Source organism: Pempheris klunzingeri, chromosome 7 (genome assembly GCF_042242105.1).
Source record: "Pempheris klunzingeri isolate RE-2024b chromosome 7, fPemKlu1.hap1, whole genome shotgun sequence".
NCBI classification, from domain to species: Eukaryota; Metazoa; Chordata; class Actinopteri; order Acropomatiformes; family Pempheridae; genus Pempheris; species Pempheris klunzingeri.
In genome coordinates this window covers 19128337-19145298 of record NC_092018.1, presented here as the reverse complement: position 1 = coordinate 19145298, position 16962 = coordinate 19128337, and positions in this window count along the sequence as shown.

The window sequence follows — 16962 nt, the reverse complement described above, 5'->3', positions numbered from 1 at the left end:
ACACACAGTGCCGCTTTGTTACAAACCTTATCAAAACTGGCCTGACAATGATTGAATGACAGCTCAAATTCAGCTGACTTGTATAACACAGCAAGGGAAAAGGAACACTAACCAAAGAGAAATGAGGGCAACTGTCATTTCATCCTGCAATCATATATTTTAAAACCTTGCTCAAATTTTCATTTAGCCCAGCACCACCCCCTCCTTCTGGACTTATTAAATCAGCTGGAAGCAGCGCAGCTCTGTCACACACAGTATTATAACGCCATCCCCCCTCCTATTACCAGGTGCAGCCCTGTGATTTAAAGCTTTGATTCTGTTCAAATGACAACAAAGGTGAGCCCAGAGCTGACGCTCCTAATTCATCATTCCCTGCTTGATAAGAGCGGGATTAATGCTTTTAATGCGACGGTCGCAGGCAATCATCCATTTTAAAGCTGGCTCCCTGGAGGATGCAGCTAAAAAGGGAAAACACCTGAAACACAGGGTAGGGAGAGGGCACATCACAGGGATATGCTAAGCTCAATGGGGCCTCTTTATAGAGCCTGAGATGGTGCTGGCTTCCTCCTTGCTACCAGAAGCCTGCCCTATGGCCTTGGCCTGCATCCCAGGAGCAGATGGTTGCAAGACCCGAGGTAAAGTTTGACCTAAATGCTGAAATTCAAAATTCAAAAAGCACCAGAATTGCCCTCTTCAAAATCAACCTTCCCCATATCCTCGCCCCTGCCAGGACCACCGCAGGGGTTGAGGCTTTGAGATAGAGTCCTTTGACCATTTGGGATCTGTGTGCAAAATACCACCGTATATAGAACATGTTTTCCAGCCTTAATAGCTCATTATGTATTCACTCCATGCTTAATTTAACATCTGCTGACTCCTCCACCCCTGCTCTATGCCCCCTAACTTGCGTAAACGCATGGGAGTTGGAATGAAAATTATCCATTATCCACATGTGTCTGGGCAGAGTGAGCTCTATCCCAGCTGTTCCTTTCTGTAGCTGTGATCTCTGCTTTAACACGCTTTGAACTGAACCACTTACGATGAGAAGGCAACTGTTGATCTTGACGGAAATAGTCTAGGTAAAGATCTGCAATTGTCTCTCATCTGCAATCCCCTTCTCCACTCTTTAACCATGCGCAAACCAAACTGCACTGTTGAGAAGACTCTGGCTGAGTCCGCCTCTACTGATAGAATCTGTCATTTATCCACATACAGTAGATGCCTTCAGGGAACAACTATGCATGTGCAACAATGTGTGGTATCATCTTCTAAAGATATTTTATACAGATTGAGGAAACTACAACAGGAAACAGGCCTCCTCCTCCTGCTCAGATGTTGTATTTAACCCTTTACCTTGAGCCTCAAGAGTGACAAACATCTAGGTGCAAAAGATGAGAGAGGATCCGACTAATGTGAATTAATGACATTCTACAAAAAATATATCATGGTGCAAATAGAAAACAATGTCCAAAATTAGACATGCTAATTAGAGACAGCCCTATGAATATGAATATTTGCTTTCATCTTGAAACAAATGCATATTTCCTTTACATGCTCCATTGGTTTGATCTATATGATTCAAATAGCACCACAAGCGATAAAGAAAATGTGTTGTTTTGTGGTTCATTTGAAAAATAAAAATAAAGAAAGAATCATAAGTACAGACCTGATCAGCATGATCCTGATGAATATGGAACATATGGATTTCTTCTCTGAGACAAGCCAAAACAAAAAAAACACCACTAAGGCTGAATACATTTGAATAAATGGATTGAATGCATTTTATTCCAAACTTGGAATCGTAATATTGTGCTCAACTCAAATGAAATTAAATGTTGCTGACTTCAGTTGAATTAAAGCAGCAACAGCTATGACTCCTGTCTGTTTCACAATGGCCCTGTGCCCTTATAAAGAGGGGAAAAACAAATTCACAACAACAAGTTTCACCTTATTCTAACATCTCTTTATGACCACTGTTTCAATTCTATTATATGCTTTGTGATCTGTTGTTGTGTTATTCATAGAATGATCAATCAAATAGTAGTAGTATCATTATTTCAGGCACAAATTTCTTAGTTTAAGTCTTGTGGATTTAATGTCTGTTTATCCAAACTTTACATCCACTATGACCAACACATTGATTTGAGCCAAATGCAAAATGATGACACCCAGACTGACTCAATGTCCTGACAAAAACACACTACTAATTCAATAATACATTCATACATGGTCACTTCGGTAGTCAGGCGTCTGAGGGCCATATGGGTTTTATGGGTTTCGGTAAAGATTTCAGGCCCCTCAGCTGGCGTGACCCTCAGTAACCCGCAGAGAGAAGACAGGAGAGCACAGGTGTTTGGTTGACACCACAGCTCAGTCTGGGCTTTATGTGTAAGTCAGTCATCCATTTTATTCCGTGCTGTATCAAAGATACACTTTGCTGAGTCCACTGACATCTTTCAAGGTGCAAGCAGTGGCATTTAGGGCTTGCCAGATTATCTTAAAGGAAGATAAGAGGAATCTGACAATGAGGATGAGTCACAGACTTTACAGAGTTTGTGTGTAATTGGCCTGTGGGGAAACAGTGACCTTAGGGAACTGTGACAGTAAACGTTAATACTTACTAATGTCCACTCAGCTCAGCAGTAAATGAAGGGGCCAAACAGTCTGTACGTTTGCCTGAGGTATCATCTGATCCGAAATGAATCAGAAACACAGGAGCCTGTGATCATTTCAACTACCTTTGCTTACAAGTAATTTACTGAGATTTTTTTTTTTAATTGAATCTAGCTTACCTAACAAGACCTAACATTTGAAAGCAGTAGCATGTTGGTGTGTGTTTTAAGTTCTGAGTCTAGGAACAACCTACATAGTAGCTGTGCTCCTAATCAGGGCTTTAGGGTAAAGTAAGGTGCTGCAGGCCCGAACTCTATGAGCTGTGATGTTTCATTATTATCCCCCTTTAGCTACATCGACAACACAGTAGGCTGCTTTAATTACTCTCCATCAGTAGGGGAGTCAAAGCCACTTCAGAGACACACTCTAATCCCCCCTCCCTTCTTTTTCTCTGCAGGGCACTCATTGTCTCCTAAATATCATTTCCCAGAGCTCTATGCACACTATTGGATTAAAATGTGGAAGTTTTGCTGAAGGGAGTGAGGGGGTGGGGGTGTGGGGTTGGCATTTGGGTATTTGAGCTTAGCCTGAGGACCTGGCTGTCTCTGGTAACAGCATTTTAGTTGCATCTGCTCAGCAGCCCACAGAGGAGACGCTGACTTGCGTAGCTGTTCCTCAGTTAGCCCCACAGACACAGATTATGGCCCTTTGTGCACAAACAATCATTATTATTAAGCTCTTCACATTTTAACCTCAGCGTTGTTACAGAACAATTTCAGTTTTGAGCAACAATGTTTACTATATTTCACCCGGTTTGAGCAGTATGGTTGTATATACAAGTCATATTTACGTACATATATAAATATACCGAAACTGTATAGAGAGTATTTGTATGAAAAGATACTATGAGGTAGTGCAGTGGCATTGAAGGTCACAGCAGAGAGGCATTTTAAGAGAGAAAAGCCTTAGCGTATCTTTGTTTGCTTAACTGAAAGTGGGAATCGAAGGTTGGTGGAGTAGGATAGATGTATTGATAGTATAAATGCACGATAGACTGCTTGATGTCAACATCCACTCAACCTTCATCAAATATCAAGTATATTTTCTGTTTTCATGAAAATAATACGTATGTGGAAAGCGGAAAGTTGAGCAATTTATGACAACATATTATAAACCGTTACAAGAGTGTAAAGAGATAATTGTCCTGTTCAGAAAAGTGTGACTGTTGTTTGGTAACCCCAGGGATAACATAAGACTTGACACTGCTACAGCTATGGTGACTGACTCCCACTGGAGCTAGCAGCACTGGAACAAGTATGCGCTCATGCCATTGTAAGCCATTTTGGAATAAAAAAAAGTCCTCTCTGTGAAATGACTTGCAGGGAGTGTCTCTCTACAGAAGATAGGGATTTGAGTGTTCGCTAAACCAGTTCAGAGGGGACAGCTCGCATTGTCTTCTTTTACTGCCCATGATAAAGCAGTATTAGAATTCCCACTTCCTGCTCCTGTATGCATGCCAAGGCTCTTTGTTAGACTGAATGCAGAGCCTATTCATCTCAGAGCGCACAACAGAACACAGTAATAACACAGTCATGAGTTTTGACTGATGTCAGTGAGGCACAGGGCTGCTTCTGTAAGCAGGAACCAGAGCTGGTATACAGGCCCCCCCCCCTCACCTTAGCCTCATTGCTCAGTTGACCACTGAGGCCTGCTGACCTCTGCGTGGCCCCACTCCAACTCTAACGCTGCTGGGTCTTTTACAGACTCAGAAGACCTGACAATAACAGTCGGGCTGTTTAATGCCAAATCCAGGTTAACCTCCTGGCCCCACTTGGCCCCTGCCTTCTGTGGCCAGAAGAAGGCTGGGTTGATGTTTCTTGGAGTCATTTGTTCACAGCCAATGATGTGGAATAATATTGGTATTACTAGTCGTGTGAAGCATCAGCAAATTTGTTTTTTTCTTGGCAGCTGACTGCCACATACAAACAAAGACATTACAGTTGCCCCAATTTTCTGTTGGTACACTCTGCGGAGCTGTGCGTTATATTTTACTCTGTTTCATTGCATAAATATGATGGTATGGTCGTATGGTAGCAGATGTTGTGTGCATCAAACAATACAGAATGGGTTAGGAGCTGTCATTACATGGGAACTAGGTCACCATTCAAGCCTACTCGCTTGCATTGACTGTTTCGAGTGACTATTGATTTTCTGACTAAAGCAATGACTTCATTAATATCACCATTAGTCTGCCATCTGACACAAATGGGTAGTTTGGCTGCTGGGCCAGACAATAATTCAAGTGGATATGAATCAGAGATTGGATGAATTAAACATACAGCACATTTCACCGCAAATGTGCATTACACATTGTGAAATTGGAAAAGGTTGTAGAGCTCCCTCGCTCAACCGCGTTGAAATGAAATCACCAGAAAAAACAAAGTCAATGTTACCCCCGCCTTAGCGCGCACAAACATAAACCGACATTACCAGTAAATTCTCCTTTCATCGTTCAATTTAAACTTAATCTGTGAAAGATGAGAGAAAAATCAACAGATCGCTTTTCAGCAGGTTTTCAAAACAAAAACAACAATGAGAGAAGGATTATTTTCAATTTAATCCGGGGGCACCAGCTTAGCTAAAACAAAAGCTCGACCATGGGAACGCATGAAGGAATGAGAAGGCTCGGACTAACCACCAAACCCAGCTCTTCAGAAAACCACAAAAGAAGAACAATGAATGTGTGTGTGTGTGTGCGTGTGTGTACAAGCGGAGGAGAGAAAGGGAAACAGGATTTGAGATCTATATTAAAACTGCAAATAGCTTTTAAAGATTAGTGACGGGCAGAAGGAGGTGACAGCAATGGGATATGTGAAAAGTGGATTGCCCCTCCCTACTGTGACTATTTTGATAGCAGTAGCTTTGACAAGCATCGACTTGATTGTGAGAAGGCAATGTGCGCTGAAAAGCCTTGACAAGTTTCTTTGAGGCATGTACAGATCTTTTGGTGACTGAAAGGAACACAAATCAGGATTATGTATTACATAGCCACATTCAAACAGCTGGCATTAGGAGCTCTGAAGTGTCTGGCAAGATACTGTTGTTCAAGGATGTGCCTCTCTCTCTCTCTCTCTTTCTCTCTCTCTCTCTCTGTGCACTGTAATTACCCAGATCTGGGCTTTTAGAAAAACCATTTCTTATGAAGGCATGCAACCATGGCCAGAAAACACACAGTCTGCACTGACTAATGTTTCACTGACCATTTAGTGAGCAGAAAATCCCAAAAATTTGGCAAAAAGTCGAATTTGTGATTCCATTGTTGGCCGTTTTCATTTTGTTAATGGCGACGTCCAAATTTTCATCACAGCACGTGCAGCTTTTTATGTTGTGAGTGCATGAGAGTACGTCCTGTACCCTGCACTTATTTAAACCGATCACCATGGTCATCGCAGGCTGTGTAGTTGCTCTGTTGTCAGAGATGTGTCTCACTCTGCAGCATTTGTCAGGATTAGACAGGAGTAATCCCTAACCAAACTCCAGAGGATGTAATTTGGAGATATGTGCTGGAACTGAAACTGTGTCGGCTTACTCCCACAAACCCCATCTTCCACCCCATCTGAGCCATCTAACTCCTTTTTGCCAGCGCTCAGACACGTCCAATATTTTGAGATGGTAGAAAATGTAAAATATAGACAAGAAAAAAAGATAGCAGTAGTGGAGCTGCCAAGTGCCCTTCAACTCACTTTCTCATTCCACTCTTGAACAAACCCTCCTCCAGGCAGGTGGGGTGCTCATGATGTCAGGCCCCATCGCTGATATCCGTTCTAATATCCCTCAACACTTGGCTGTCGCATCACCACCCACCATTAAGTCATTGCTTGTGCCCGACACAGGGGCCGATCAGTGTGCTCTGGCCCACTCCCAGCCCCTGTGCCTTTATCACACCCCAACCTCTCTGTGACAGACAGGACTGATCTCCCCTGCAGCAACCCTCCACCCTGCCAGTAAAAGGACAGCAGTGGAAAAAGCCCCCCAGGGCCCACTGAGGATGGACTCATGAATCAAATATGCGCCCGAAGCTTCCTTCTTATCACCGAGGTCAGCCCAGGCATTAATACGCCATGGCTCGAGGGAGCTACCTACTGTGACCTCCCCCAGTTTCCCTGAACAGAAGGGCACAGTCCTTAGGAGCCAGTCCAGTGAGAGAGGGCCTCCCTCCAACACAGTCACTTCACATTACGTCCACACGCTGAGAGAGGGGTGACAGAGAAAGATGGAGATGAGAGAGAACGAAAAGAGGTGCAGAAATGAAGCATGAAAGATCAAATAGACAAAGAAGGAGAGGAAAAGAAAAACAATATTCCTTGGTGCAATGCTGGGCAGGGAGTAACACGTGGGTAAAATCGACTGTGTATACAGACCCTTTCAAACACCACCAATCTTCATTGGCCAGACGGGGTGTGATATATGTGACTGTCTGCCAGCGTAAATTAGGCAGTCCAGCCCGCTGTGTGGTAAAGCATGACGGGGCCGGACAGTGCACTAACTCAGGCTGCCTGGTGCCATGCACACCAGCTTCTCTCTGCTTTGCCGTGCCATAAATCACCAGCTGGGGGAAATGAATCGCTGTCCGTCCGAGCTGGATGCACCAGCTGGCACCGCCATCACCTGACCAGCAGGAGCCCATGCCGACACTGGAGCGGCTGAAATCAAGAAAAATGAGGCATGGAGGCAGACGGAGCCATACCCCTGCGCTCTCTCATTAGTCTCCTCTGGGCTTCCTCCACACTGAGCTCGTCTGAAGTGAAAGGGCACACAAAATATATTTCAGAGTGTCACCTGAGGGGAGGAAAAAAAAAAGGGGGAAGAAATGATCACCCCTGGTCTCCTCACAAATCTATGTAGAACTGAACTGGCAGACAGTATTAGTGTTTCTGAGCCCAGAGCTCTGGGAGACAGCAGGAGGGACTACAGCTCGGGGGAGAAGTAGAGGCTGCGTGTGGGGGACAGTTTTGTGTTCGCTCTTATTTAATGGAGTTATTTTATTGAAAGTAATGACTCAACCCTATTGGGACTTCCACTCTGCATTCAGATGTAGTTAACGGAAAAACATGTTGATGAATAGATTTTCACTTTTCAATATTGCTGAGTTGCTGGTGGAGAGCCCACTTATATGCTGACCGCTGCGATTATGAGAAGCTGTGGGGGCGTCAGAACTGAGGCACTCATCAGGAAAATGGGTTGAAATTACATCAATACAGCCACATAGAGAGTTGGAGAGATCTAAAATAAAATATACTTGATCCCCTACTATGGACATAGGGCTACTGTTTACCTCTGATGTCCAAAATAATGCAATCAAAACATTCTTTGCATTAATCTCTACATCGCGCCAGGGAAAACAGCAACTTTTCAGTGAGAGGGCAATCAAAGTCAGACATGGATACATTTGCATTATGAAAATAGGGCAATGTAAATGAACAGATGCAGGCTAGATTGACATTAAATTTGAAGCTTGTGGTACAACACTGGGTTGCTGCGAATGATTGGCAAGGCCAATTTCCTGTGAACCCCCACAGCAGTTTTAGCCTAATTTCATTGGTCCTGTGGAGCAGCAAGTCTATCACTGTCTCAGATATAGAGGATTAGCTCCTCTTTCCTGCTCAGATGAATTTGCCTGTCATGGTGTGGTGATGAATGGCAGGAAGGCTGAGCAAATGTGCTGTGGGCTCATTGGAAGTGGCAAGGTGAAGTCTGGCCTGGCAGCCTGCCCCAGGCTCGAACCTCACCGTGGTTGTGACCCCCCACAGATGTCCAGGTGTACATTCACATATCGGCAGCCAGCTCATCAGTCGGCTGGTCAGTCACTAATAGACCACAACATCAGTTTGACATCTGTTTTGACAAGGAATCCATTTCCATCAGTGTGTCTCAAGGTCCCTGGATACAGCAGATAGTGTCCACTGCTTCTCCACTCATACAAACAGTGTATGTTTAAAGGTCAGGCACAGCTTAAGCACCTGCAGCTGCCTCCTGCTTAAGAGAAATACCTTTGATTGTTTGCTACTATCTATTAAAACTAAGCTCAGTTCAACTCAGTCTTTATTAAAACTGAGTCTTAATCAGGAGGAAAGAGCCACGAGTTATGTAATTACATCAAGTACCATTCTGCATTTTAAATCCCTGGAGCGGAGGTATCAGTTCTTTTTTTTATAAAAACATTCCCATTTAGTGTCTGTAAATGCAGCTCAACGGCAACAAAAAAAACAGCTCTCCATTTCCTGTCCTCTTCTCTGCAGCTGTTACTGTCACCACCTTCCAGCCCCGGCCCGACCCTCACCACACCTCCTCCATTTCAGCTGTAATCATGTAGCCATGCAAATGCTGTGCACTAAGAGGTTCATGTTGCCCTCTCTGGGACATCATTCCCAGCTGCCTGAGCCCTTGAGTTGACCACCCAGGGGAGGGAGAAGAGGAAGTCATTACTGCTATCACAGTCAGGCACAGTCCCCACACTGCCAGACAGCCCCTCCAACTCATAAAGTCCTTGACGACTTCACTAAAACATCCAATTTCAGTCGGACCCCATTTATAATGACGAATAGAAATCAATCACTCCAACCACTGCACACTCCTCCTGAATCTGTCTGCTTATTTGGCTGAAAGAAAAAAAAGGAATCTTTTTTTTTTTCCCCCCCAACGCTGGTATCCTATCCACATCTCCGGGATATTCATAATTCATCATCTTCGATTCCTGACATCTGCCACTGATTGTGCCGACGGGTTGGCTGGAATTAGCCACTCCTGGGAGCAGCGTTAATGTGCTGGTGGGCCAGCACATGCACCCCGGCTGGGGAGGGGTTGCGGATTGGGTGGAGGATTGAGGCCGGAGCGGCAGGAGCCTTTCACACTCCTAATGTGTAATTAGGAGCCATTTTGGAGCGCTGCCTTCCTCCACTGAAATTAGCTGCCTTTTATTAATCAGGCAGACCAGTTCAATGGCACGATGGGTCTCCCTATAATCTAACACAGAATGTTGTTCTTAATTACACAGGGGGAGAGACAGCCCAGTGAGGGGCTGCAGCTCCTGCACGATCCCCCCGGGCTCAATTTCTTAACTACAGAACACAGGCAAATTGAACATCTACTGCAGCATAACAGTTCACACAGTGCGCCAAAAATAATAGTCAATATTTTGTCAATCATTCTTCCAACCTGTGCATTATAGCCTACATGTGGCACACGCACATATTGAGCATTTACATGTCAAACCAAGCATACAGAGAGCAAAACTCTCACAGCTCCACAGCCCATGAACCATTTGCATTTGCCGAATGTCAGCTCCACTTGAATGAGAGATCATACATATTATGTGATTACAAGCACTGGTCCTCCTTTAGAGAGTTAAGTGCTGTGACCCTGACCATGCTCATCAGTGCTGTTGCCCTCATGACTACAGACGAGGACTAAATACTTTAGTGTTCATCCTCAGCACTTGTGATTTTTTTCCCCCCCTTCTTACTACACATCTAATGGAAAAGATCACAAGTACATGAAAATCAGTCCAGGGAGAAAAAAGTAATCACTGGCTTCCTGATATGGATGTAATACGTGATTAGTAAGGACACGATACTTTAAAATGTGTTCAGCGAGTGCTGAATCAGTTTCTGCTTAAAACAAAAATCAGTTATACTCTCTTGAAGTATTAAAGTGATTTGAATTCATTATCACTTCCTTAAAAATGAATACATTTTAAAGCAAAATACATTGCAATGAAATAAACTGAGAGAGACATCAAGTATGAGATCTAAATGCAGGCTAAATCATTTATAGATGTAGCTATAAGGCATTTAATATGAATTACAATAAGACGACAATGAATGCATCATTTTAAATGTATTGGAATAATATTATATATTGGAATAAGATATTCAAAATGACCACGCTGTCTCTCCTTAAGTAGAAGTTTATCAGTTATCCGGAAAATCTCCTACAATCACATTTTTGACTTGCTACCATTCCATTAACATTGGAGAATCACATCATTATTTGTGTATAATCTGTGCACTATAATCTGACTCCATATTATATATAGCGACACTCTATATTACTGCTTTGCCATCCTCCGTCAGTTACACTCGTGTATTTGTTACATCGGAAAAGTGTCTTCTTTCCTTCCACCTTCTCTCTCATAACAGTCACAGATTTTGTTGGCTAATCAAAGAGCTGATTTCTTTCACGATTCTTTGCTTCCACCACAGTATTATCCTCTTCTAAGTGAGTGCAATCATGCAAAATGGCCACTTTTGTGTTTCTAATGTTTGATGCATATTTATGAATATTGTTGTAGTGCCAGCCCCCACCTATAATCCTCTAGGAAAACGCATGAAACAAAACATGATGTAATCCTTAAAATGGCCGCTTGACTAAAGTTCCTCTGACGAGCAAGGACCCTTACGGCTGGCAAACAATCATCACACTGAGAGAGGGCACACCACTAATGTGCAGCAGATGATGAAGACCCCTTCTTGTCCCCTGATGGCAGTACAGAGCTACAATCACAACACTGATGTCATCTCTGGCTCCAAGGCTGAGTCTGCTTTAGCATTCGACAGAGAACAGCCTGCCACTCAAGCCTTATTGATGGAATCCAGAACAAAAAAATTTGATGCGGGGTCAGTAAGTGAAGGTCCTGGCCTATCTCTGCTCAGCTTGAAACTGTGTCCAGTGGAACAGCAGCTGTCACAAAGTGCTCACACGGGCACGGACAGCAGTTCTGAGAAATGGGAAAACGTCAACACAATTTATGGATATGCAAGGACTCAAGGCCAAACTGTGACTGAATTATACAACACCCTCTAAACATATAAACGCTCACAGGGAGTGGGAGTGTTTATACGTTGTAGTTACTTTCAAAAAAGAAAGATATGAATTTGATCAAATAAGTAATCAAATAAAAATGTTTCCGCAATTTCAGTTTTCATATTTGACAAACCCAAGACGGGGAAATATAGTTAAAACCATTACCACAATATGGTAATAATAAGTTAACTTCTGATTTACAACATTGTACATGTATGCAGTATCACATGTGAAATAATCCAATTGATTCAAAGAAATGAACTATATTCAGATATGTCACTAAAGTAAAAGTAGCATCACATTGTGGAAACGAAGACTCCATTGACTTTTACTGCAAAACAAACTTAAGATTTCAAAAATAAAAGCACTCTTTCCGAGTATTGTATTTCTGAGGCATCCAGAGGTAAGTAGCATTTTGATGTTACAATAAGTTAAGGAGGTACAGATTTTTACTACATTATAACATGGTGGATAGTTTTATTTGTAGGCAAGGCTCATATCTTAAAAGTTGATAATGTGTCTTGTCTGTAAAAAGTTTACCTGCAAATAAATTAGTAAACATCGCTGAAGGTAATGGAGTAAAACTCTGATGATATTTAGTCGCATAGAAATACAGAGTGGCAGAAAATGTAAGTATAGTTATAATGAAGTACAATAATGAAGTAAATGCACCTAATTGCTTAGATTACAGATTACATGAGACCAGACTCTCTATAAAAGTTTATCAATAATTTGGAAAATAGACATTTGTAGAATAATAACATGATAAGATTAAATATTAAAGTTTTTTTTTTTTGCTTCAAAATAATACTAATTACTAATATTTGGTCATGAATAAATTCAACAGCTGATCAAATGTTTAAATACCTTCTGAAGGCTCTAAAAATACTTGAGCTCGCTGCTCTGACCCATCCAACTGACTCACTCTAAAATCAGCTGATGCCAAACTTCTTGTGACCCCCCCCCCCCGCCCCTCATCAACGCCAACCGCAGCATTCAGGGGCATGCCCTACTTCTTTGTTTCTAATAGAAAGAAGCAGCAGAAATAGCCACGATAATGGGAGAAGTTGCACTGTAGCAGTTGGAGTGCTATAATTAGCATTCAGAGTGAAAGCGGGACCATGTGACCATTGGCAGAGTTTCTAAGTTCTGGCCCAATGGACAGAGAGTAAACTCCACAGGGGAGTCCCCGGGGAGTGAGACATGCTGGGTTTGAGAGGGGTTATTGGACTGTGCTGTCTCTCTGACTGTGAGCCACTGGGGACTGGAGCAGAGGTGCCTGATGGTGCACTGAAGCCTGAGTGTGACACCTGGGCTGTCTGTCACGGCCACAAACACAGACAATGTGACACTTGACAGGATAGGAGTTGAGGCTGCAACACCAGAAGTCAAGACCCAGCTGACAGTAAGGATGAGAGGCGTGCAGTTCAACTCAATAATTTCCCCGACACACTTAAATCCAAGCCTGTTTGTCTCCTTCCGCCTTTCTCTTTCTTCTCCTTTCTTCAGTGTTCATGGCCCTTTAAATAAATCAGGGTCCCGAGGAGGCTGAACCCATCAATTAGAGTCGTCTGATGAGACTGTGTGTGTGTATTAATCAACAGTGTGAGGCGTGTGACGTGCTGAAAAGGGACAGGATGAAGGGCTGCAGTGAGAGAGCTTTAAGAGGAGCTCTGACGAACAGGCTCTTAAGATGAATTTCCCAGTCTGCATCGCTAAACTAAACTGATATCCAATTATGTTGCCCACATCGACAAGTTAACGGAGCAGCCGTAAGCAGCATAGGCTTGCAGTGTCAGAGTTGGCCAGACACGAGGCAGAGAAACCCAGGACCTTGAAGGAGATGTCACAAGGAGGCCGGAGTCAGCCGCTTGAGTGAGCGATGGTCCACACGCTTGCCTGAAAGCATGACATTGCCGAAGGGGGAAAAACACCATTTTATCATTCAGTGCGATTCGCACCCTCTCTCCCTGTCAAACATGCCATATGTCCCCGTCACAGGTCGTCTTGCTGGCTTATCGAGTGTGACAGGGCTATTCACACACTGCTCCCAATCAGACACCATCTCCTGCAGAAAAAAATCACCACCATAGCACAGTGACAGGCTGTCAGGCAGAGGGCACCAACCTCCACAGGGCCTTGGCTGAGAGTCTGCCCATCTGGGGGAGGGGGGCAAAGGCCAGGGGTTACGATGGGAGACGCAACACAGGCATCCACACATCCACACACCTCATGCGCTCTTGTACTGTTGACACTTCTCCTTCGCTATTCAATCAGCACAAAAGCACAGCTGAAATTCACGTCCACACGAACAAAAGCTTTAATTATAAGTGCTATTAAGGGTTTTTTACGTATGAGAACTTTTCAGTTTCTGTTTTATGTTACGTCTAAATGTCGCTCTCAGAAACAGAGCGGCATAGTGGTTCTGCTCACACTGCTTGTAAAACTCTTTTGAAGTTAATACATTTGACTTGAAATTTCATCGGATGATGTGCTGTAGATCATTGCATCTATGAAACAGTATTTGCCTGACAGGAAACAAAAGTGGTATGTAAACGTCACCGGGGACTTTACACTGCGACCTGGTCACCAGCCTATTTTCCTAACCACTAGACCATACGAGCCCCTTATGTGCTATGCCAATCTGAGGCTACAAGTCAGGACAACCAGAGGTCACGGAAATCCATATGTAGGGCGCACAGTCTTAGAGCTTTGAAGAAGAGGATTTGCCTCTCTCCATGCACTTCTGGAGTCTGCAAATGTTTACTTTGATGCCAGAGAATCTCGGTGGTACTTAGCCACTTGGCTCCAAACACAATAACACTGCAGATGCTGAATATATTCACTAAGTGAGCAATCAGTTGCAAAGTGGGCTGAAAATTACACTTATCCCCCCCATGATGATATGCATAGAGAAATAAGTCGGAGAGCAAGAGAAGGAGCAGAGGGGCAAGGGGGGGAAAGTGGTATCACCTGATCTGTCTTATCTTAAAAAGCGGCGGGATGTGTCACCTCAGCTCTTCAGAAAAAGAGATAGAACCCTCCTGGCACATTTTTATATGAAAGATTTCTGTGAAATGATTGCTAATCTATGCAAAAAGCAATCAGTGACTCATTCATAATGCATGAGCAACGAGATACCAATTTTGCAACGCTTTCGGATTATTAGATGTTATCGTGAATGCAGCAGATGAAATATGAACACTCCTACCTGTCCCATTGTAATTACATGACTGCAGTGGTCGAGAGATGCAGTGGGAGAGGGGGAAAATGTGAAGAAAGAAACAGAGAGACAGACAGACAAACAGATAGAACATCCATTACTATCTGACTGCAGATAGCTCTAGATGGGAATATTTGTTTCTAACAGCTTTATGTATCCATTTGTGCCATGATTTATCAACCTAAGAGCTGTGGTTTTAAGTACATCTGGCTGACATTTTAATGGTCCATCAATCACGTGGTGTCATGTGATAACAGTTTGAGATCATCCTCCTCCCCGAGCCTCTGAGGAAAAAAAAAAACTGAATCCAATAAATTGGCTGCTATCCCAGGGAAATGATGAAAACCTATTTCTAATTCAAAGCAAGTTCAATGTATGAATGTTAGATAAGCTGCTTCTCAAATTAATGCAAATCAAATTTCATTTAGGATATTTTTGTTCTATATAGACCCTAATGCACTGAATACAGTTCTGTGCCAGTTTCTAAACTGCAGTTTAAAGCCTGACGAAAAAAAAAAATTTGCAATCCCTGTTTGGATTACGGGCTTCAGATTAATAACTGCAATGTATTATCAAAGTGTAATGTGTTTCTTGTACAGGAGCCATGAATGCATACACATCACACAAGCAAAAAACAGAATTAAACTGATTTAACACTGTTGTGGAAACAAAAAAAAAAGGAATAAACTACTACACTTCTTATTTATCCCATAATACTGGATATGGCTTTTTTTTCTCCCATCATCAGGCAGAGCTTAAGCGATGAACTTTGACCTTCCCAGTCTGATCAGGGTGTTTCCTACGCAGCCTCACATTCAGCTGGTTTCATATGAGACAGAGACCAGCAGCATGTAGCACAGCCTCCCTTTTTCCATTTTCTGCGTGAACATACATTTTAAAAAACCACAGAAGCTTTTTTTTTTTTAAACTTCAGTGTTAACGTGTCTGTATTGCACCTGGAAACCTTGTGAAAAGCGCTGACAGATTTCATACTTTTACATTCTGGGCAACTTCGACACAAGGGATTTGCTCTTAAAACAGAGCACAGCAAGAATGAAGGGTGGTATAAAAATCAATGAGGCTTTTCAAAGGCAACAAGAAAAAACAGGGCCTTAGCCTGCAATTAAACAAGAGCACTCCTGGCACTGAGGAATGACAGAGTATGTTGTAGGTGCCCTCGACTTCACAGAATCAATTACAGGATCGATACAATAACATGATACAATTCCATGATGGAAAATGGGACGTGGACAGGGAGTCGCTCTGTGTCATGTGTTTCAGATGTTTACAATAATACAGCTCAAGCGGGTCTATACACTTTGGGCCCATCACATAAACATGAATGAAGCCCAGTTCCAGATCAAGCCGATCCCCCAGGTGGAAACCCCAGCTGAGAGGTTTTGTCTAAAAAGGTGAAAGTTAAGAAAAGGCTCCCACTCTGAGGACTGGGAGCCACACGGGGGGGGTCGCAGAATAAATGAAAGGTCATGAGATCATTAACTGAACAGGAAAGCAGAAAAAAATAAATAAATTCTGCCACACAAAATCAGGTTACTGTTTTGAGACTTTTCCAGACTCAAGTATGTGAAATCTATAGCACAAATATTCATGGTCCCCAGAGGACGGGTCTGAATCCCCTGACTTTTCTTCCAGTGCCGTCATCAGATTCACATTTTTAGTGAGTGAAATGTCACCATAACTATTAGATGGAGTGTCATACAATATTGCACAGACATTCATGTGCTTCTTACTTCGCTTTATGAGCAAATACCCTAAATGAATGATTCCCATCTGCCTCAGCTGTCCTTTGTGTTTAGTGCTAATTAGCAACCGTTAGCATGCTAGCCTGACAAGGTGGACATACAGTCTGATGGGGATCAGCATGTTAGCACCGTCATTTTGAGCATTTTACCACATTGACATTTAGCTCCGAAGACGATGCCTGGGTGCAGCCTCGCTATGCAGCTAGCATAGCTGTAGTCTTGTTTTCCTGTGAATATATGCATTTCTGGATAATGTTTCATCTTTAGGCTTCTAAAAATTAATTCAATAAAACGGGGGGGGGGGATTCTACACAACAGGTTAAAAAAAATAAAATAATGACCCTATATTCTAACAGCATATTTCAAGGACAGTTTATCCTTTACATTGGATAAACAGATGTATTATGAAGAGCTGTGACTAAAATAACGAGTCAGTCTTCTCCCTGAAAAACGAAATCCAGCAAGTTCTTTGACAGCACCCTTGTACCCTGCTGTCTTAAT